Here is a 22,182-nt window from a genome sequence, read left to right as displayed (position 1 = left end):
TTGTAAAATATACCTTGGTCCTTTAAATTGTAAGGGTAGATTTGCTGTTTTAACAGAAATGATGTTATTGAACATATTACTATTACTTACCATTTTGCCTTCTGCAAACTTCTCCTTAACTTATGTGGCAATTTGTATGCAAATGGATCCTGTAGGCTCATAGAAAGGTGTGGCCTTTTTGGAGTAGGTGTGGTCTTGTCAGAGAAAGTGTGTGACTAAGGGTTTGTCTTTGAAATTTCAGATGCTCAAGACAAGGCCAGTATCACTCCTTTTCCTGCTACCTGGTGATTCATATTGTAGATCCAGCTACCTCTCCAACATCATGTCTGCCTGCATGCCACCATGCTTTCTGCCATGACATTAATTGACTAAACTTCTGAACTGTAAGGCAGTCCCAGTTAAATTTGTTTCTTCATAAGAGTCGCTGTTGTCATGGTATCTTATTATCACAGGCATAAAACTCTAACTAACACAACTTACTTCGGGTCACAACTAATCATCATTTTCTCAGGAAACTCATACTTTATTCTTCTTTTTACATTGGAAAAAATTCCATATTAAACATGGAATTATTGGTAAAATTATTAATCGCTTGCTTTATGGTCTTCAGCTACAATAAGCTATGATCTTTAGAGCAGAGACTCTGCTTTACTCATCGTCTTCTCCCAAGTGCCTCATTCAATCCCTGATGAGTAAAAGTGTTTTGTAAAGTTTGACTTAATAAAGATTATAGTTCCTAGCAGAGTTCTCTTTCCATTCAATACATTTTATGCAAGCATCTGCATGTGCAAAGCTCTTGAGGTTTTTCCATGTAAGGCTATGCTGGATCATCCCTCTACATTTTATAGTCAGCCACATTTGTAGAAAATTGAAGGAATGCAAATTAACTTTCAACTAATTTTGTCTAGCCACGTAGCACATATGCTTATTTATAAAATCACTCTACCCTGAAGCTTTGTTTTTCCATTATTTGGGTCTGAAATAAACACTCATAAAGATAAAATAGACATTGTAAGCCTGCTATCTTGCCAAGTTGCTTAAGTGCAGCACAGAGTAATTTATTTCTCGATTTACTTAGTCAACCCACTGTCAACTTATACATAAATAGATGTGTGTTTCTTTGCTGACGTTATTTTTCTCCGAAGTATTGTTTAGTATAATGGTACAACCTTTTGCTGTTACAAACAAATCAAAGCCATTTTTTTTTAACCACACTACCAAATTTATATAAGAAGACAGGTTGATTTTCCCTCTAAAATATTGCCTACATAAAACATCGCCATTTTTTTCTAAAAAAGACATCAACACTGTACTTTAAATTGTTTGTCTTTATTACTTCTCTCATGAGTTGTTGGGAAGCAAGCATTTTCCATAGCATGTGTGAAGACAGGAGTCAGGTCTTTCTTATCATCTGACTTTCAGGATTGAGCTCAAGTTATCAAACCTAAGGATGAGCATCCTAACCTGCACAGCAATGCCTGACATATATTTTTCTGCCTTTAAACAATATTATTTCTGTTCAATTTGTATATATACACATATATATGTATATATGTGTGTATATAAATACCATAATATAATATAATAATGTAATAATAATATAATAACATAAATATAATATATATTATTATATTTATTCTTTTCTCATATAATATATACCAACTGAAGCCTCTCTCCCTTCCACTCCTCACAGTTACTCCCCACCTCTCTTCCTTCTTAGACCTACTGCTCCTTCATTTTTCTTAAAAAAACAAAAAAACAAAAAACAGGCCTCCAGTGATATTAACCAAACATAACATAACAAGATGCAATAAGACTAGGCACAAACCCTTATATCAAGGTAACTTAGTATATTTTTATATACTTCAATTACAGAGTAAGTGAATTAGTCCCAAATTCCACTAATTCATCTTTTAATAAGACTTTGTTCTTCTTTTGAGTGTTCGCCTATATATAATCTACTCACCTGTCAAAATACAATGCCTTATAATTCAGAAAATTAAAATACTACCAATAAAAATAACTACACCTCTTAGTTATTTCTATTGCAGTTATAGGAAACAGTTATAAAGTCAACTTATAGAAGAAGGGGTATCTTTGGGCTAACCATTTCAAAAGGTTAAGGTCCATGAATACCAAAGCATGGAACATGGCAACAGGCAGTGTGCACTGAAGGATTAGCCAGCTCCCAGTGTCAAATCTTCCCCATCAAGACCACACTTCCAAATCCCTCATAAATATTTTCATCAACTAGAGCCCAATCATTCAAATATATGAGCCTACTCTCATTTTAAACCACAAAATCACCTAATGAATATTTCGTTAAATGGGATATTGTAGACATCTTGCATGCCTTGAATCCTTAAAACTGCCATCAGATCTGTGTGTTATGGGAAGAAAACAAAATTAGAGTAGTTGGCATCATACTCAATAGAATAAAATCAGGAATTGTCTGGTATGGGATTTACAATTTCTACTTTCAGATTATTTGTTCTTAAACTAGAGTGCTGAGTCCTCAACTATGACCTAGAGTGTCCTACAGATGTCAAAATAAAGGTGAACATTTATCATAAATAGTCTTGCTAGAATATAATAACTTTAACTTTTGAGCTTTTAAACTAATTTGCTGAAGAATTATGCAAGAGAATTGACTAGAATCACATGGTTTATACTCTGAATACAGGGAGGGACTATAAAGATAAGGCTAGAGAATGTCAGAAAAGAAACAAGAAGCCAATTGAGTCTTCTGATTCTTTTATATGCATATTTGTATAAAGCATAAACATTCAAAAGACAAATACTGTAAAATTCCTAAACTTGCTATTCAGTTTGAGAAATTATAAATAGATAAACCCAATCATTTTATGTTAATTGCATTATTTTAGTTTTTTATAAGTATCCCCAAATAAGTTATAATAAATTTGAAATTGGTAGTATATATTTATATCTCTGGGAACAAGTCTGTAATATTAATGAAGATAGAAAATATAAATGAAAAAACATTGCAGTCTATATGGCTGAACAATTTCCTAGTGTAAACAGCATAGCAATCACTGGGAGAGAATGTTGTTGTGGCAGTACAGGGTGAAGATATCATTTTAAACACGTATTTTCTGTCTCTGGATCTCATAACCAGGAAAGATTGTTCATGTCACGAATGCTGCTGCTAGATAATTTGAGATGAATTATTTATAGGAGCCTAATACATTTTTACTCCCAGAAAATTCTGTAACTGCTATTCTTAGAATCTCTGAGACTAATAGTTAGAAAAAATAAAAGAAAGCAGACAATAAACAATAAATAAGTCTAAATGGATTCAAAGGAGGTCTGCCTGTATTTCTAATAATAGACTCTGCAGTATGGTTTTCTTTGCTCACCACATATAACTCTCTTGAATATGGAGAACTTTATGTGAAAACCTAGGAAGCAATAGGTTAGAAAAGCTATTTTGAACAACATATGAAGAATATTTCTATCCAAGTCAATATGCTAGTTCAGTATATACTACATAAACCAGCATAGCAAACAAGAGAAAATACAGCATTTGAGCTGTTATCTTTGAAATGTGACCTCTTTACCTCCATATCTATTTATATGCAGAGGTTCATTCAAAGGCAAAAATCTAAAGAATTTTCCTTATCTAAAGCAACTTTATTGTGTAGTCTTATGAGACTAGGGAATTTGGGTCAGGTAATGTATAAAAAGCTCCAATCTTCTTGCATCTCTCTGGAATTTAAAACAGTTATGAATTTCTAGCTCACAAGTTTAATCAGGCACTTTTTACCCTTTTTGCTGTCACTGTATAATCTGAAGAAATGATTCTGTGACTTGGCTAATCTAAGTGCTAAAAACTCATGTGTTACTTGGCTGTGAGATCTATCCACCTGAGGTCTAGGTGTCATTGGCATGACTGCGCATTTTCAATCTAAAACCCAAAATTTTCTGAAGTATCACAAAATATGTTGAAAACCACTCACTTGATAACTATACTTGTTCATTAGAGGTGTTTTATTAACCTTACCATTCTGTTTGATATCTGTGTGCTCTATTATTTATTAACTTGGACTTGAGAAGAAACCTACCCTTTGCTTTTGAGAAAACAACACATACACACACACACACCCTTCACTATAAGAAAAGATTTTGTTCTTTGGTCATTTTTGAAGACTTGGGGAAGTCCTGTAAGGAAAAGGGAGAAATAAAGTCCTAGAAATTGCTTCAAGATGTCATGATGAAGAGATAAAAGGGAAAGATATAAAGACAGAATCAACAAAAATATTTGTTGAATGTCATAATAAATCACAACAGGTTTATGCTTAGAAAAAAATGTAAACCATACTGACATTCCATCTTACCCTACGCAAAATGCCAATCAGTAGAAATACAAGTAATTGAACCATATATTCTGTATCTATTCTTCAGCTGAGAGGCAGCTGGGTTGCTTCTAATTTCTGAATATTATGAATAAGTTTTCTATGAACATACTGGAACACATCTCCTTGTTATATGGGAGAGCATCTTTTAAGTATGTGCCCAAGAATGGTATAGCTGCGTCTTCAAGTAGAACTATTTCTAACCTTCTGAGGAACAGCTAGAAGGATTTCCGGAATGATTATACAATTTTGCAATCCCACCATCAATGGAAGACAATTCCTCTTTCTCTACATTCTCACCAGCATGTGCTGTCACTTGAATTTTAGATCTTAGTCATTCTGTTGGGTGTAAGGTAAAATCTCAGCTAAGGGTGTTGAACATTTCTTTACCTGCTTCTAGGCTATTTGAGATTTCTCTATTGAAAATTCTCTGTTTAGTTCTGTATCCCCTTTTTTTTTTTTTTTTTAAATTGAGCTCTTTGCGTTTAACTTCTTGAGTTCTTTATATATTTTGGATATTAGCTGTCTGTCAGACATAGGGTTAGAAAAGATCTTCTCCAAATCTGTAGGCTATTGTTTTGTTTAAACATGAATGGGCCACCTCCAGTAGTCAGAAAGAACCCCCAGTGGAAGGATAGGAGCACCAATCTACCTACAAACTTTTGACCCAAAATAGTTCCTGCCTAAAAGAAAGTAGGGACAAAAATGGAGCATAAACTAAAGGAATGGCTGACCAGTGACTGGCACAACTTGAGATCTACCACATGGGCAGACCTTAATACTATTACTGATGCTATGCTGACAGGAGCTTAGCATGGCTGTTCTATGGGAGGCTGTACCCAGCAGCTGACTGAAACAGATGTAGATACCCACATCCAAGCATTACATGAAGGTCAGGGATCCCCATGGAAGAGTTAGAGGAAGAATTGAAAGAGCTGAAGGGAATAAAACCTCATAGGAAGACCAAGAGTCTCAAGTAACCTGGACCCCTGGTAGCTCCCAGAGACTTAGCTACCTACCATAAAAAAGAAGCATACATGGGCTTGGTCCAAACCATCTTCCCCAGTGGCATGTATGTGGCAGAAGGCTACCTTGTCTGGGCTCAGTGGGAGAGGATGTGCCAATCTTGTAGAAAGTTGATGGCCCAGTGTGAAGGCGAAGGTGAAGAGGGATGGGGTAAAGAACTCTTTGAGGGGGAACTAGGAGGGGAATACAGCATTTGGGATGTAAATAAATAAAATAATTGATTAATAAAAAACTATTTAATGGGAAAAAAAGACAAGTAACAAGGTGACCAGTACTGAACAAAAGAGATCTTTTTTACATTGCTGGTAGGAATGAGGAGAAGCTCAGCCTCTAAAGTAAAAAGCGATCTGCCGTAGGAACCAACTGTCCCTCTCCTGAGTGTACCTGAAGATCTCCATGTGACCTTATTACAGTGACAGTTGCTCTTCAATGTTTAATTCAGTAGTAGTCACTACAACTCAGTCAAATCACTTATCTATGTATCCTACAGTTGATAAATGGCTAAGGAAACTGTGACATATAAGACACAGGAAATATTTTCAGCCATCAAGAAGAATGGAGTTATGTTGTTTGCAGAAAAATAGATGAAAGTTGAAACATAGTTTTAAGTTAATTAAACCAATCTCAGAAAGATAAAGGTATGTTTCTTTGAATTTATAGATCCTGGTTTTTTATTTATTTTATTGGATATTATATTTACATTTCAGATTTTATCCCCTTACCCCCATTGCCCTCACCACCCAGGAACCTCCTATCCCAATCCCCCTCCTCATGCTTCTATGAGGGTGTGGCCCAACCTACCCCCCAACTCCCACCTCCCCACACTCGAATTCCCCCCCCCCACTCAGTGTTCAGCCTTCATGGGACTGAGGATCTCCTCTCCCACCTATGCCCAACAAGGCCATCTTCCCCTACATGTACAGATGGAGCCATAGGTCCCTCCCTATGTGCTCCCAAGCTGGTGGTTTAGAACCTGGGGAGCTCAGGTTGGTTGGTATTGCTGCTCTCCTCATGGGGCCACAAACCCTTTCTGCTCCTTCAGTCCTCTCTCTAACTTCTCCATTGGGAACCCCTTGATCAATTCAATGGTTAGCTGTGAGCATCTGCCTCTGAATATGTCAGACTCTGGCAGACTTCTAAGGAGACTGTTATATCAGACTCTTGTCATCATGCACTTCCAGCCATCCACATCAGTGTCTACCTTTGGTGACTCTACATGGGATGGATACCCAGGTGGAATGGTCTCCAGATGGCCCCTAGTTCAGTTTCTGTCCCACACTTTGTCTCCATATTTGCTCCCTTGAGTATTTTTGTTACTCCTTCTAAGTAGGACTGAGACATCCCCACTTGGTCTTCCTTCTTCATGAGCTTCATGTGGTCTGTGAGTTGAGTCTTGGCTATTCCAAGCTTTTGGGCTAATATCCACTTATCAGTGAGTAAATACCATGTGTGTTCTTTTGTGATTGGGTTAACTTACTAAGGATGATATTTTCTAGTTCCATTCTTTGACCTAAGAATTTCTCGAATTCATTATTTTTAATAGCTGAGTAATGCTCCATTGTGTAAATATAACACACCTTTTGTATCCATTCCTCTGTTGAAGGACATCTGGGTTCTTTCCAGCTTCTGGTTATTATAAATAAGGCTGCTATCAACATAGTGGAGCATATGCCCTTGTTATATGTTGGAACATCTTCTGGGTATATGCCCAGGAGTGGTATAGCTGGGTCCTCAGGTTATGCTATGTCCAATTTTCTGAGGAACTGCCAGACTGATTTCCAGAGTGGTTGTACCAGCTTGCAATCCCACCAACAATGGAGAAGTGTTCCTCTTTCTCAACATCCTCACCAGCATCTAATATCACCTGAGTTTTTGATCTTAGCCATTCTGACTGGTGTGAGGTGGTATCTCAAGGTTGTTCTGATTTTTTATTATAATAAAATCAAGTATTAATCTGCCTAGAGGAACAGTGGGGCAAATAGGAGAGAGAAGGAAGGGGAAGATGTAGGTACAGAAAATGCCTAATGTAGAAAATTACATTAATAATTCAAATATTAGGAATGCTACCTTCAGTGAAGAGGCCCTGTCCCCTGAGCAATGTTAGTAGCTATCATAACTTACTATGAATGTAATCAAACTGGTTTTTCTCACGCTTCTTATTCACTTGTGTAAAACATTTCTTTCTCTTTCTTTCCTTTGAGCTAAGTATTCCTTTTATGACATCTTGCTTCTTTGTTTTTCTTGCCCACATTCACTGTATGGTTAACCTTCTTTTATTCTCCATGGAAGTCATTTATTGCCAGTGTTAATGTCACACTTCCATCTCCAAGACCAAGGGGCTTGGCCGATTGTTACAAAATAGAGATTAATCAGAACTTTCAATGCAGAAATAATTAAGTCTTATATGTATACCAATTTTTAGAAGAAAGTAAACACCCTGTAGTACATAATTTACATTTTTCTTTGTCATGGATTATAAAGAATATAATTGTTTTCTATTGTTTTAACAACATTTTTAAACTTTTGTAAGAGTTTATATGTTTTCTGTAATGGGAACAAGCATTTTGGAAAGAATTCTTTTGGAGAACATGAATGATTGAACATAATTGGTAAAATGAATACATATTCTTTATAGAGAACTTATGTGGCACTTGAAATTCTTCAAGCTGTATGAGATACTACACCTTTAGTACACCTTAAACCTCAACTGAAGGGCATGCTTTCTAAGTATGCTTGTCACTTCCTTAAAAATCTTTTTCCCGTTTGTAACTTTTGCATGCTCCCTGCATTGATGGTTTCAAAGAATTTCAGATAGTCCTTTGTTGAAAACGAGAAGTAATTGTTAGGGTAGAGGGAGACAGTTCTAATCGCCAAAGGAGGCCAATGGCTAACTCCCAGTTATCCTTTTGACACAGAATTCAAGTACCTGAATTAGACAGCAGAGACAAACCAATGAAGAAATGTCTCCCTTTCTCAATCCAGCAGATTTGTTTTTTTTTTAAATTGGCAAACTTGAGTCTATATTAAGAATAACTCTGAAATTATTACTCTTTCTCAGATACTGAAAATTATACTTGTTCAGATGCTATGTTGATTTTTCGAGTCTCATTGGTATCTCTTTTAATATGCTCCCTATTTTCAAATAGAATGAAAGGAATTTGAAAGCCAAACCCAGTTATTGGCAAGACAATGTTTTGATCTGCAAAATTCCAATTACAGAAGGCACATATTTTATAAATGGTAAAGTCAAAATGGACTCTTTATACAAGCACAGGTAAATTATGATACATAATCATCACCATCACCATCAATGATGGAAAAGAATAACAATGTTCAAAGACTTTTATATACCTGAGACATTTTGTTGAGCTATTTCTAAGTTTCTATTTTCTTACTAAAGAACATGTTATGATTCTTCTCTAAGAGGTACAATGTGAGCTGACCAGAAAAAAATGCCTTATAATAAAATTAAATATTTATTCCATTATTAATGATTAATATTTTCCATTTTTTCCTGATGCAAATTTTGGAAATATTCTGTAAAATATAATACTGATCTGCCTTGTCATGCCATCTAAAATAGCTGCTGACTAATGCAGAAAATCTTTTTAATTATACTTTGTGATGTCATAGGGCTACCATTAAAATTGAAAGATTGATGCTATTATATACTGCTCATTATGAAGAAAGGCTATAGGAATTTTGTGCTAATACATAGATTTTTCTTCATTTCTTAATATTTTACTGAATTAGGCTCAGATTTAGTGAATACATATGACTTTACAGATCAAAGATTTCTCCTTTTGTTAAGTAACCACTAAGCAGAGAGTACTTAATAGGAAGACAATTTAATGCATTCATGCATATTTAACATCTGTACTCTTCAATGACTGTCTGAGTACACATTTTTTGCTGTTCTTTCAAGAATTACTTTCATTTTTACAAAGCTGTCAATCCCAAACACTTTCACATGTCTTACTTTAATTCATAAACTGTTTAAGAATTTTGATGCTTGCTTAAAATAATTGTAATATTTCTCAAAAAAAAAAACGGAATCATCATTCTTATGAAACATTAAATAGCAACTCAAATTTTTTTTGCACTGATATTGTTGAGAAACACCTCAACCTGCTTATATACTTTTCAAACAGTTTCAAAGATTCAATAGTTTGTCTGAAACATATGTTAGGCAGGAGGGCGATCCCATAGGAATACCAGCAGTCTCATCTAACCCAGACCATTAAAATCTCTCAGACACTGACCCCCCAACCAAGCAGCATACATGAGCTGGTCCAAGGCCCCTGGCAATATATAGCAGAGGACTACCTGGTCTGGCTTCAGTGGGAGAAACAGCTAACCCTTGAAAGACTTGATGTCTCAGGTAGTGAGGAGGCCTGGCGGGAGGGCAATGATCAACCTCTTGGAAACTAGGTGAGAAAGAGACTAGGTGAGGGAGAGAGGACTTGGATAGGGCAATGGCTGGACTTTAAAAAAATAAAAGTAAAATAAAATAAAATCAGCTTTTCAATGTTAATTTCCTGTGGTCAAGACTATTAGAAATGCAACTGACTATTTGTACTGATTTTGTATCATGCATTTTGCTGAGTATTTATTTGTTATAATTGTTACAAGCACTATACTCAGTTGTGAAATTATTAACTTAAACTATTTATTATGAAATGTATCATGCTGTTGAGTACATTCTTCAATCTGATTGGGATCTCTTTATTTTTCATTCAAAATTGCTGTTGGGTGACAGTATTTGGGAGAGAGATAAGCACATATCTACTCACCCCACACAGAGAACTAACAAAATACATATACAACAAAAATCTAGCTAGGAGCACTAATGAGCCTTACTTGGGTTACTTACCCAGAAATATGTGTGAGACATTAGTTGCAGGAACAACATCAGCTCAAAGATTAATGCAGTACCAAAAACTAACCATGCCAGCTCATTGAAAGCTGGAAACCTATGCAAACTAACAAGCTTCATGCAGCTCAATGAATTGGAGATTGTCTTTCTAGACTCATGACTTGGCCTGTGCCTACTCCAGGCAGTTCAGCTGGTCTCCATGTTGTCTGTGAAAATCACCTAATCTCTGAGTCTTCTAAGCTGCTGGTCTGATGAGAGTATCTACTAGGCAGCTCAGCTTGTCTAAAAGTGTCTCTCTTGGTAAGGTAGGCCTTTTTCTTCTGTATGTTTGCAGAGGAAGGGTCCTGGTCAGTTGCAGGGATTTCCTGAAGCCTTTGAGTTGTCTGAGATTAATGAGCTTCCTTGAAGAATAATAATATTTAAGCTCTTTTTAAAATATCCTATCTCTTAATCATAAGTTCTCTCTAACTTGGATGGCTGTACCTTAGAGGAAATTGCTACACAATTAATACTCCTGATACTGAATTCACTTGATGTCTACCAGCAAGCATCCTTTTCTTTTCCATAATGTTAGAGAGGGAAAATCTGTCACTTCCTTATTAATGGCTATTGACTGTGAAATTTTTGTATACGGCCTTTATCATGTTGATGGAATGTCTATCTGTTCCTCTTTTATTGAGTGACCCTGTTATAAAGTGTTATTGAAGTTTGTCAGATGCTTTTTATGCATCAATTGAGATGATTAGAAGCGATGATTACATTTTCTCTTCCAATATAATATGGCATATTGCATAGAGAGCTTTTTATATATTGAATTACCTTTTCAGTCTAGGAATAAATCCATTTTGGTCATACCATATAATCCTTTTAATATGCTTCAGAATTCAGCTTAATAATATTGTGTTCAGCACATTTACATCAATATCCATAAATGAAAAATCTAGACAAATTGTTGAAAAAAAGTAAGAAAATTTACATTATTTTTACCTTTAAGATGGTAGATAGTGAACAACAGGTACAAGTCATCTAGTAGAATCCCTAAAGAACAACTGGATACATTTAGATAATAGCACTCAGAGGAGCCAGGTGATGGCTACCATCTTCTAATTTCAATGTCAAAGCCGGATTCAAGGAGAGCCCTTTTCTCCCAGCGAGACAGAGTACAACAGCAGACAGCCAAACTAGAGTTGGGCTAAGAACAGAAAGTCTCAGAAAATCTGCAGTGTGAGTCAAGTAATGGGCCTTTTAAAAGAAGGAGGAAATCAAGAGATAAGTGTTTCAATAGCAGAAAGAGATAAAGATGATGCAAGAAAACTCTTCAGTGAGTCAGAGTAGAATTCACTAGAGATTAATTTTTTAAGGACCTATACTGAGCTGGCACTGTTATAGGACCATATGCTGAAACCAGGCCAACAGGATATGCTAGACATCAAAACTCAACTTTGAGTAAAGTGTAAAGCTGGTCAAATCAAGAGTCTTCCTTGGAACACAGACATGGGTTTCAAATGAGTACATCAGACACCGCGGAGGATCACTCAAGGGATTGACAAGCATACACTGTCAAAACGTGAAAAGCCTCCCACTGACAAGACAATCTCTCACCTACTCAAAGGTCTTCCAGGAAGACTGAGCATCATTTTCAATTCAGCATGAGAACCACCTTGAAATTTCATAAGCATTCTCAACCAGATCTGTGAAAAACATCCTAGAAGCATGGTTCAGACATCTATCTTCCTATTGGGCCTGCTACACTAGGCCCAGGAAGTCCCTGGTTGTTGTCTTCAAACTCAGGAAGGAGGTAGTAAAGTGAAGCCACATTAGATTCTGCATGATTATCCAGGTTTTTGTCTCTTCATTGTATTTCTCCTTTAAGTTCCAAGATTCTGTTCTTGTCTAGTTGACTACTTTTCTTCTTTCTCTATTTATAAGGCTGCTGCTGCTGTTGTTGTCAGACTGCTCAGGGTTGACATGCCTCCCAGTCTCCAGCTCTTGAGAGCTGACATAATTTTAAGTTGTCTGGTTGTATTTCTTGTCTTCTTTCCCTTTTTATTCTGTCTTTAAACAGAAACCTCAGTTTCACTCAGATAATTCCTATTGTCCACCTTTTTATTTACGTTTTCCTTCTTCATTTGCTACATCTCACTGATTATTGTTGCTATTCATATAATTTTGATTATCACTGTACATTTGGTATTCTTTTACTTTCTTAGGTGACTAGAATGGAAGGAGAGATGGTTTGTAAGTGTTTACTACTGTATAGTGGTATTTTCTTGGATGGTGACTGATCTTACAGGAAGTATTCTACTCTCAGGTTAATAAAGAACATTGAGTCAGGTGTCCTGAGCATATGCATCAAGAGTTTAGCTGATAATACAGACCTCCAGTAAAGTGTCAAAATGGCATCTCAGCCCTATCACAATCCAGTCTCTCTTGAGCATTGCAGTCACTTCCACTGAAATAATTTGGCTAATCTAAAAGAATCTATCCAGCAATGCAATCCTGGCTGCTGTAGGCCCAGTGTAAAACCACAAGACACATGAGAAAGCAGGTCAGGGCAACCATCACAATAACCCTCCTCTTATAGAATAAGAGACCATGAACAAGAGATTTGGCTTACATTAAAAACATATATAATTTATTAAAATTAAAATCACCCAAACCTAGTTCTTTCTGAAGCTGCAGCCCACAAATCTTACATTTCTTGAAAATACCTTTATTGTTTTATTTAATTTAATTTTTTAAATGATTCACTTTATATCTTTCTCACTGCTCCCCTCTTGGTTATTCCCTTTCACAGTACTTCCCCTATTCCACTCTCCTCTTCTCCTATAAATGGGTGGGGACCCCTGGGTATCCTCCCCTACCCTGGCACTTCATTGCTCTGCCAGGCTAGGTGCTTCCTCTCACACTGAGGCCAAACAAGGCAGCCCACCTAGAAGAACATATCCCATGTACAAGCAACAGCTATTGGAATAGCTCCCATTCCAGTTTTTCAGGACCCACGTGAAGGTCAGGTTGTACATCTTCTACATATGAATAGAAAGACCTACTTAGGTCCAAACTATGTATATATTTTTGATTCTACATATGAATAGAAAGATCTACTTAGGTCCAAACTATGTATATATTTTTGATGGTGACTCATATTCTGAGAGCCCCAAAGGTCAAGGTTACTTGACTCTGTTGGTCTTCTTATAGAGTTCCTATCTCCTTCCTTTGCCCAAAATCCTTCCTTTTATTTTTGCATAAGTGTCCCCAAGCTCCATCTACTGTTTGGCTGTGTGTGTGTGTGTGTGTGTGTGTGTGTGTGTATCTCTGAGTCACCTGCTAAGTGGAGTCTCTCTGAGGATAACATGCTCCTGTCTGTAAGCAAAACAGGATTTCATTAGTAGTGTTAGCGATTGGTGCTTGCCCATGGGATGGGTCTCAAGTCGAGCCAGTTATTGGTCCACCATTCCCTCAGTCTTTGCGCCTTCTCCTGTTCCTGCATTACTTGAAGACAGGATATATTTAGAATTGAAAGTTTTGTGGATGGGTTGGTGCCTCTATTGCCTCACTGGGGTTTCTGTCTAGTACAGAAGATGGCCTTACCTGAGTGAGGTAACCCAGTCCCAAAATGACATGAATTATATGTACTCATGTATAAGTGAATAGTAGCCATTAAATACAGGCAACATATTAGACTCCACAGACCCAAAGAAGCTAAACAATAAAAAAGGCACAAGCAAGGATGCTTGAATTTCCCTTAGAAGGGGGAATTAAATAGTCATAAAAGGCAGATGGAGAGAAGAAATTGGGAGGGAGAGGGGATGGAAAGAGGAAAGCGGAGTTCTGGATCAGGTGTGGGGAGGGACAATATAGATGGCTAGATGGCCATGAAAATGAATGGAAATGTACAGCTGATGGGGGTAAGGAGGCAGGGAGCATTCCCAGGAAGAGACAGAAACCTGGGGTAAGTGATACATCCAAGAATCAATGGTGGTAACCTTAGCTGTAACTCATGACATTGGGGATATGGAACTTTTATTCTTTCTATTGATTCTTTGTGAATTTCACATTATCCACCCTAATTTCACTCATCTCCCCATCTGTTCATATTCACCCACCACTCTTGCAACTTCCCACCCCAATAGAAATTAATAATAATAATAATAATAATAATAATAATAATAACTTTAAAAATTGCCATGGAAGCTGTTGTGTATCACACAGTATACCCTTTGGCTCAAAGAGCTTTACTTGCAAATGTTCACTGCAGTGAGTCCTTTGTCTAATTCTAGGCCTCTGGATTCTCTTACACTATAAATACTGGATCTTTCAGCTTTGGTTCTATAAGACTGGCCACTTCACAACTCCAGAAGTCCAGAGATGGGATAAATATTGGGGTGGTGGACTGACTCACAGTTCTTGATCTGGGCCTGGGTGGTAGCTATGTTGGTCAACCTGCCAGCTCTCCTGCATCTACACCATCAGAGCAAGCTCTGCAGCACCAATCCAGCTAACTCATCCAAGTAGTAAAGCCAGCAAGGGCCTGGGCCAACTCTCATACTCTCATTCTGCCAGGGCCAGAACTACTGTGCAACCCAGGTAAGAGGTCAGGTAGGTAAGGGCCCGGCCAGCTCTGTGCTGCCCTTGAACAGCAACATAGCCTTACAGTCTGCTGAGATCAACATGTCCTTTGGTGGCAGCCCAGACCAGAGATATTTGCCTGGCCTTTTGTAGTAAGCCATTCTGCTGTGGTACCAGTAATGGTCCTAGTTGGCAGCATGGGCCAAGGGTTAGGACTAAACCATGGCATAATGACTGGTTGGCTGATTAATTGATTTGGGGAAGGAGAACATGTTTGGAGATCAAGCAACAACTTTTGGAGTCAGTTCTCTCCTCCTACCAATGATACTTGGGTTTGAATTCAGGTCATTACGCTTGATAGCAAGTACCTTTACATACTGAGGCATTTTACTGACACATAGCCTTCACTGAAAATGTATGTTGAATGGCTTATCCAAAGAACAATGCTAAATTTGAAATTTAAATTATACCTGAATTGTTATTACATTGACAGTTGCCCTATAGGATTGTTGATGGGGTCAAATCAGACCCTGGGCCAATGTGTTTCACAGTGTACCTGCTGCATGACAAGTAGTCAATGTATTAATATCAATGACTAATATTATTACATTTTTTTTTAAAAAAAAAAGTAGATATTTGTCCTGAAATAAAAGGGAATATGTGTGTGGCATAGAACATAGGTAACTTTGGTGACAGGGCTATGATTGTCACCATACAGCTTTATTCCACAGTCACTTTGAAGTTAGCATGACTTACACATACCACTTTTAGTCCTTGTCTAGAAAAAAAAGTGTTGGTTTCATTGTTATTATATTAGTCAGTGTACAAACTCATTAGAGTCCATGAAAACCATTTATCTAAGTCACAATTTTATCCATCTACAAAGAATTATCTAAGTATGATTTAATGGTTTCTAAATTTCCAACTGAGGCAAATTCTACAAATCTGTAGAATACTATGGTTTTCTAAACAACATGGTAGGTTTCAATGTGATCTCTAATTTTGCTGATTCATTCAATAAGTATTTATTTAGTAATTACTCAAGTATACTCAGGGCTGACAACAAAGAATAAAACAGGTGTGGTCTATGTGCTTCTGGATTAGGAGAAGAACCAGTGAATAAATAATCAATAGCTAAAATTAAACCTAAAAAGATAAATGATAGATACTTCTAAAAGCCAGGTCCTGTCAGGTATTGAAGGAGAGATTCAGCTGTCTTGAAAAACTGAATTGGTTTCCATTTGGGTCAGAAGTCAAAGGGTGGCCCCATTATCTCACTAGCTTCTCTGTAACTCACAAGAGAAGATGGGAAAATGTCAACACCCTATGTAAACTATTAGAATAAAAAATGTTGCTTAGTAGGCCAGCACTTCCTTATGTCCTATCCCTAACTTACTATATTCCTTCCAGCTATAGAAATGTCTACCATTGCATTCATCATAGGTATTATATATGTCTTCCTCTCCCAAGGAAGCATGTAATATCATGTCCACATAATTTTTTAGGGGCATTTACAGCACAGGAGTTGAAATAGACCAAGTATAACTTAGAGGTTGTAGAAATGAACTCTCAAAATAAGAAAGCTGAGGTCAATAGATGGGAAACAAGCCCAGAGATGACTCATACCAAAGATTGGTTTACATCAGGGCCAATTGTTCAAAGTTTCAGATACACAAGGGAAGATAAGCCAGTCTGGGTCATGGGTATCTGACAGTTACTAAAACGGGCATACTGTGATTAGAAATTTGAATGACAAATATCTAAAGTTCATGTAGAAGGCAAACAGCCAAGAGGTAAGTTATTAAGTAAGTAATAAAATATAAACTCTGAAAGCATAAAATTAATGTATTTTATTTATCTTAAATGGACATTTCCAAGGCTTAGCATATTTCAAATTATGATGTGTTTTATAATATATGCAGGGTATAGGATAATTGTCCGTAGTTTGATTTTGTTTTTTGTTTTATTCCCTATGAGAACTATCAAAAGTTGCCATATAACACATAGAATTTTTGTTCTGGAGAAATATTGTATATGTTATTCGAAGTCACAAAATGTAGATGAAATGATCAAAAGAATAAATACTTCAATGGGGTCATCTTTAAAGCCTTGGATACTCCAAGATTTTAAGAGTCAAGAGTGTAAAAATGAACAAAAAATAACTAGAAATTTAAGCCACTGAGGAAGAAAGGTAATAAGGAAAATTCAGTGTTCTAGAAGCAAACATTTATGTGTATTAATAAGGGCACATTGAATGCTGTCAAGTGTCTCTAGTATTTTAGCTGTATTTAGAACTGGGAATTAAAATTAGTAACATGGGACTCAAAGTGACCTTGACAAGATCAATGCAATGAAGGATGATAAAAACACATTTAAAATAATAATTCATTTTAAATGAATATGTAAAAAGAATGACTGGGCTGGGGTGTGGAAAAAGAAGACAGAAAAGTGGAAGAAGAAAAGAACCCATCCTAGAGGAACCATTATACTCAAAGCAACAGGTAAGAACCTACTCCCACAACCCTACACTCCACAGCTTCAGCTGGGAGTGTGGAGCACTCAGGACCAATCACCTACACAAACCCCACCCTCTGGAATACCATTTCCCTTCTGTACCTCACTTGGTCCTTTTTGCTGGGTCTGCTCCTGTGAGGATACCATATCCTGATGAATCCTAGAGGAACCACTCTACTCAGCAGCTGAGGAATCACTGTACTAGAAGCAACTGAGGAACCACTGCACTCAAAGCAGCAGAGGAACCAATGCGCTCAGAGCAGTAGTGTTTCAGTATCCCAGAGGCAGCATGACTCCCAGGCCCTCTTCAACCCAGGAGCTCAGGATCACAGAATCACAGGATCACGGAGACAGCTTGACTGTGAGGAGTTCTGACATAAGCAAAATAACTAGAAAGACAGGCTCCAGTCAGAGACAGTGAGTGCAGGTAGCAACAGAGATAACCAGATGGCAAAAGGCAAGTGCAATAACATAAGCAACAGAAACCAATGGTACTTGGATGTTGCGCGCACCTCTTCTGTGTCCCCTCCGCCCGCGAATAAGGACACGGAGGCAGTAATCGGGTATCACTACAGACGAGGCTTTACTTCTTGTAACAGCAAAAGCGGAAAAGACCCCAAGCCTGGGAAAGGCACTGCTATATATACCCTAGAGTGGCGTGTTCACTTCTGATTGGCTGTTCACTCATCACCCCATATTACGCCCCGGGATGGGCAGTGACTTTGGTGCGCCTTTTGCCTTTTGCACCTGCGCAGTCAGTTGTTTACAAGTGGGAGGACAGGATGTCCGCGCCATCTTGGCACTGCGGCTCCCAACATCTCCCCCTATCTATATATTTAAGATGGAACAGCCTATTGCCTATCAAGCACGGCACCAACTCAGTGAGGGAAAGCAGAGGCCTGATCCCCTGTGTAAAATGAGATATTGTAATGGGTTTACTTCCCATACCCATCTCGATGCCTTTTGTCGGGGAAAGGGAGCCTCCACCCTGGGGCGCCACCAGGGGAGGTTTCTTGGCATCAAATCTTTGTGCAATCAGGCATACTTTCATGAAATCTATCCACACTCGTGGAACATTCCCTGTCGAGTACCCACTCGCAAACACCTCTAAATATTCAGGTACCAGTTATTCAGGCAAGGGCTGGCTGGACTTAGACCTCTCATCGACCCAGTGCAATGGGCTGAACCCTTGGGGTGCATCGACTGAGGGTCTCAGTCATCAGCTACTTTCTTGGCCTAGATAGCCAAATTTCAGGGGGAGATGCTTGCTCCAAGACTACTAGTGCTTGGGCGATAGCAACCTTGTCACGTTTTTGTTGGGCTCTGAGCTTACAGACCAACCATCATGAACACTAATCCACAACATAGGGCTGCACCAAGCAGGCCTATTCCCACCCTTTAAGAAAGAGAGAAAGAAAGAAGGAAAAGGCGGAGGTAGGCCAAGAAGTAAAATTGCCAGGGGTAGCAGGGTCCACTCAAGTTCCATCAAGGCTCGAAATCCAGATCTGCAATTGCTACTGCATCTGGTCCAGCTTCCCAGTCCCAATTCTCTTTTAAATAAGCAGAAAGATTATGGCTTTGAATAAATGTATCATTCACAAATCTCAAAGGTGTAATACCCGGATGTGGGATTGCTGACACACAGCTCATTTGAACCACATCCATGAGCTGCTCCACATGGGTTTGGAGCCAATCAACTCTCTGATTGACCAAAGTCTCTTTTAAGTCTCAATAATGATGTACTGGGATGGGCACAAGGTAGGCACATGCACAACCAAGGCTAGGTCTAGTGATCCATTCCAGCATCATGCCAAAAGGCATGTAACATTCTTACAATCTAAGATATCAGAATTATTCTGAAAGTTGGATAACATAAAGAAAAATGGAGGGTCCACACACACCGACACCGGTTGTGCAGATGTATTCTTAAACACCTTATTAATTTTAATGTTATTCAAATGGCTAGAGATATTAAATCATGTAGCCGAAACATTCTGCACTTCATGAAATATACCATTTAACAAGACAAAGGCAGATACACCCTTTTTTAACATTTTAAACAGTGGCTACAACACATAATTTAATTGTGTTGAAGCAGGTTAAACTCAAGAAAATACACATATGATTTAATTTAGGACTTGCATCCCTTTGAAAATATCAAACAGAGGTTTAAATCCTCCTATGGTAAGCTTAAGATGAGGTTTTAGCCAAATAATATCTCTTAACAACTTTTAAAAATCACTAAGAGCAAATCAAGATTAAAAGTAAACCATTTTCTTTTTGCATGTACACTCACAAGCCAGAAGATGGCGTTAGATCCCCACCACAAATGGTTGTGAGCTACCATGTGGTTGCTGGGAGTTCAGCCTTTATTTTTTAAAAATCTAGCCTTTAATGGCTGAGCCATTTCTCTAGCTCCAACTGATTAGGATATAATTGAGGTCTCAAATATTGAAAGACACTGTCTTTGATTCCTTTTTTGGAGTAACAAGTACTCTAAAATTTTTTTTAAAGCTCGTTATATTGAAGCAATGGCTTGCAGAAAAATTTTCTTTAGAGAAATCCACTAATAAAGTATCACACAAGGAACAATACCTACTAAAAGATTTAACCTCTTAATTTTTTGTATTAAAGCAGCAACAAAATTTATATATATAAAATGTAAAACAATTAACCATTTTCTGAAGCAATCATTTTTAACAAATATTGCTTCATGGGCTCTTAAAAATTATGAATAAATTTACTAATTGTAAACCTTTTACCTTTACCAGAAATGTAAAGGAATGGTATAAAAACATCTTTTATGTAAACATTTACTGAAATGGCAGCTGGAGTAGGCAAGTTAGGCTGTATAAATCTTAAATTTGAACTTTATTTTGGATCAATTTAATAACCCATCTTTTTTAGTCCAATGAATATATCGGATAAAAGCCAACCTTATTCTCCAATAATTGTTACATATATATTAGAGGAATGCAAAGCATCTCATCCTCAACAATTCCAAATACAGAGGAATTAAAACAACCTGAACCATATTCTATCAGCAGGCACAGCTATACTCATGGAGGGAAGCAGGCATAAATTTAATTTCTGCAGCATAATCATAACCTTTAGCCCACAGACTGTTGTAAAATCTTTGGGTCTTAGGTTTACCCCTCCTCTCACAAGAAACAATGAGAACAAAAGACAAATTCCCTTAAGCACATTTCTAGGGCCTGGTCTAAAGACCCAGAACAAAAGGAAATGCTTTGCACCTGGGCTTCTACAGGCAGTCTGCATTGTCTTAATTCAAATGTAAATGCACTTAACCTCCCTCAGGCCTGTTCTCTGAGGCTTGGCTAAGCCGAATTGTGCATTTTGGCTTTTAGCTTAAAACCTTAAATTTAAACTGTAAACCTTAAAAGACACATGTTGTATCTTTTCTCTATAAACATAGGCAAATCAAAAATACAATCTTTAACGATGTAAGCAATCTATTTTCTCTCAAATCAACACCAAGTGGATTACCTTTATGTTATAAAGTTTGCTGCCACAAAACAAAGTGTAAAGTCTAATGGAAAACTTGTAGCATTTATGACCCAGGCTTTTGGCGGATGCGCCTGAGGCCAGGGCAACCAAGTAACTCTCAATAGCTTTGAACTAGGCAGTACTTCAGCATTTGAATATACTGGCAAGAGAACAGTTTAAGATCTGACTATGGCCCACAGTGGTATACTTATCACCAACTCAAACAGCAGTGTCAGGAGACTCAGAACCGTAATCTTGCAACCTAGCTTCATTCTTCACAATCTGCACCAGCCGCGTAGGGACCCAAATTGAATTGTTTTCACCTGTGGAATAAGCACAAACAGCCTCCCTTCCTGGCCATGGTTCGGGCCTATCTCGTCCCTGACCTTGGACCTTGTCCCTGACAGCAGCCCTCTGTAAATTAACTGCCGCTAGTCCTGCGTTAGTAAGGGTGTCTCCCAAACCACATTCAGCTGTGGCATTTTCAAGAATCATCCATTCTATCACTGGCATTGCTTGCTCTGAGCTCGTGGGGCACTCCCCGTGTGCCCGCCGCATTTCCCAGGGCAGACTATCTCCCTCCTCTGTCTGCCTTTCCCGCCACACTCTCTTACTCTGCCTTGTTGCAAGCCGCTGCAGGTAGCAGAGCACAGACGCTTCCCCAAAGATTCTGTCATAAAGGAGGATCCTTTTTTCCTCCGACCTCTCTCCACCCGCCAGTGGAGGTTCTATAAGCTTAAATAGCTCTTTAGTAGCCCTTGTTCCTTTTGAGTACTCTATATCTCCAGGCCGTCTGGCCTGACCTCCAGGCTCCTTGCCTGATGCCGACTAACACTAACACACTCTGGTTCTGATAGCCTGGAGCTGACCTCTCTTGAAACCTCTTGACTTGCCCTAGTAGCTGAAAGCAATGCAATCAAGAGGCTAGCTATTGCTGCGGTGGCAATGGGTGACTATCCACCCGCAACGAAGGTTTCTACCCCAAGCATACCTTCCAAAGGTGTACCTCGACTCCTGCAGTCTTTTAACCCGCCTCAAAACTTGGGTGGTCTTCCGCGGCGCCTTGAAAAACCCCGGTTTCGGCATCAGATGTTGCACGCATCTCTTCTGTGTCCCCTCCGCCCGCGAATAAGGACACGGAGGCAGTAATCGGGTATCACTACAGACGAGGCTTTACTTCTTGTAACAGCAAAAGCGGAAAAGACCCCAAGCCTGGGAAAGGCACTGCTATATATACCCTAGAGTGGCGTGTTCACTTCTGATTGGCTGTTCACTCATCACCCCATATTACGCCCCGGGATGGGCAGTGACTTTGGT

General features: G+C 38.2%; 1 pseudogene; it reads left to right on the top strand.

The window, feature by feature from the left end:
- The window catches only part of LOC117708776 (Y-box-binding protein 3 pseudogene), a 35,183-nt pseudogene extending 19,765 nt beyond the window's left edge, over positions 1-15,418 (top strand).
- The last annotated feature ends 6,764 nt before the right edge of the window (positions 15,419-22,182 follow it).

This window comes from Arvicanthis niloticus, chromosome 5, assembly GCF_011762505.2.
Source record: "Arvicanthis niloticus isolate mArvNil1 chromosome 5, mArvNil1.pat.X, whole genome shotgun sequence".
NCBI lineage: Eukaryota > Metazoa > Chordata > Mammalia > Rodentia > Muridae > Arvicanthis > Arvicanthis niloticus.
Note: the sequence above shows the minus strand (reverse complement) of the source record. Positions and strands in the feature narration are given on the sequence as shown.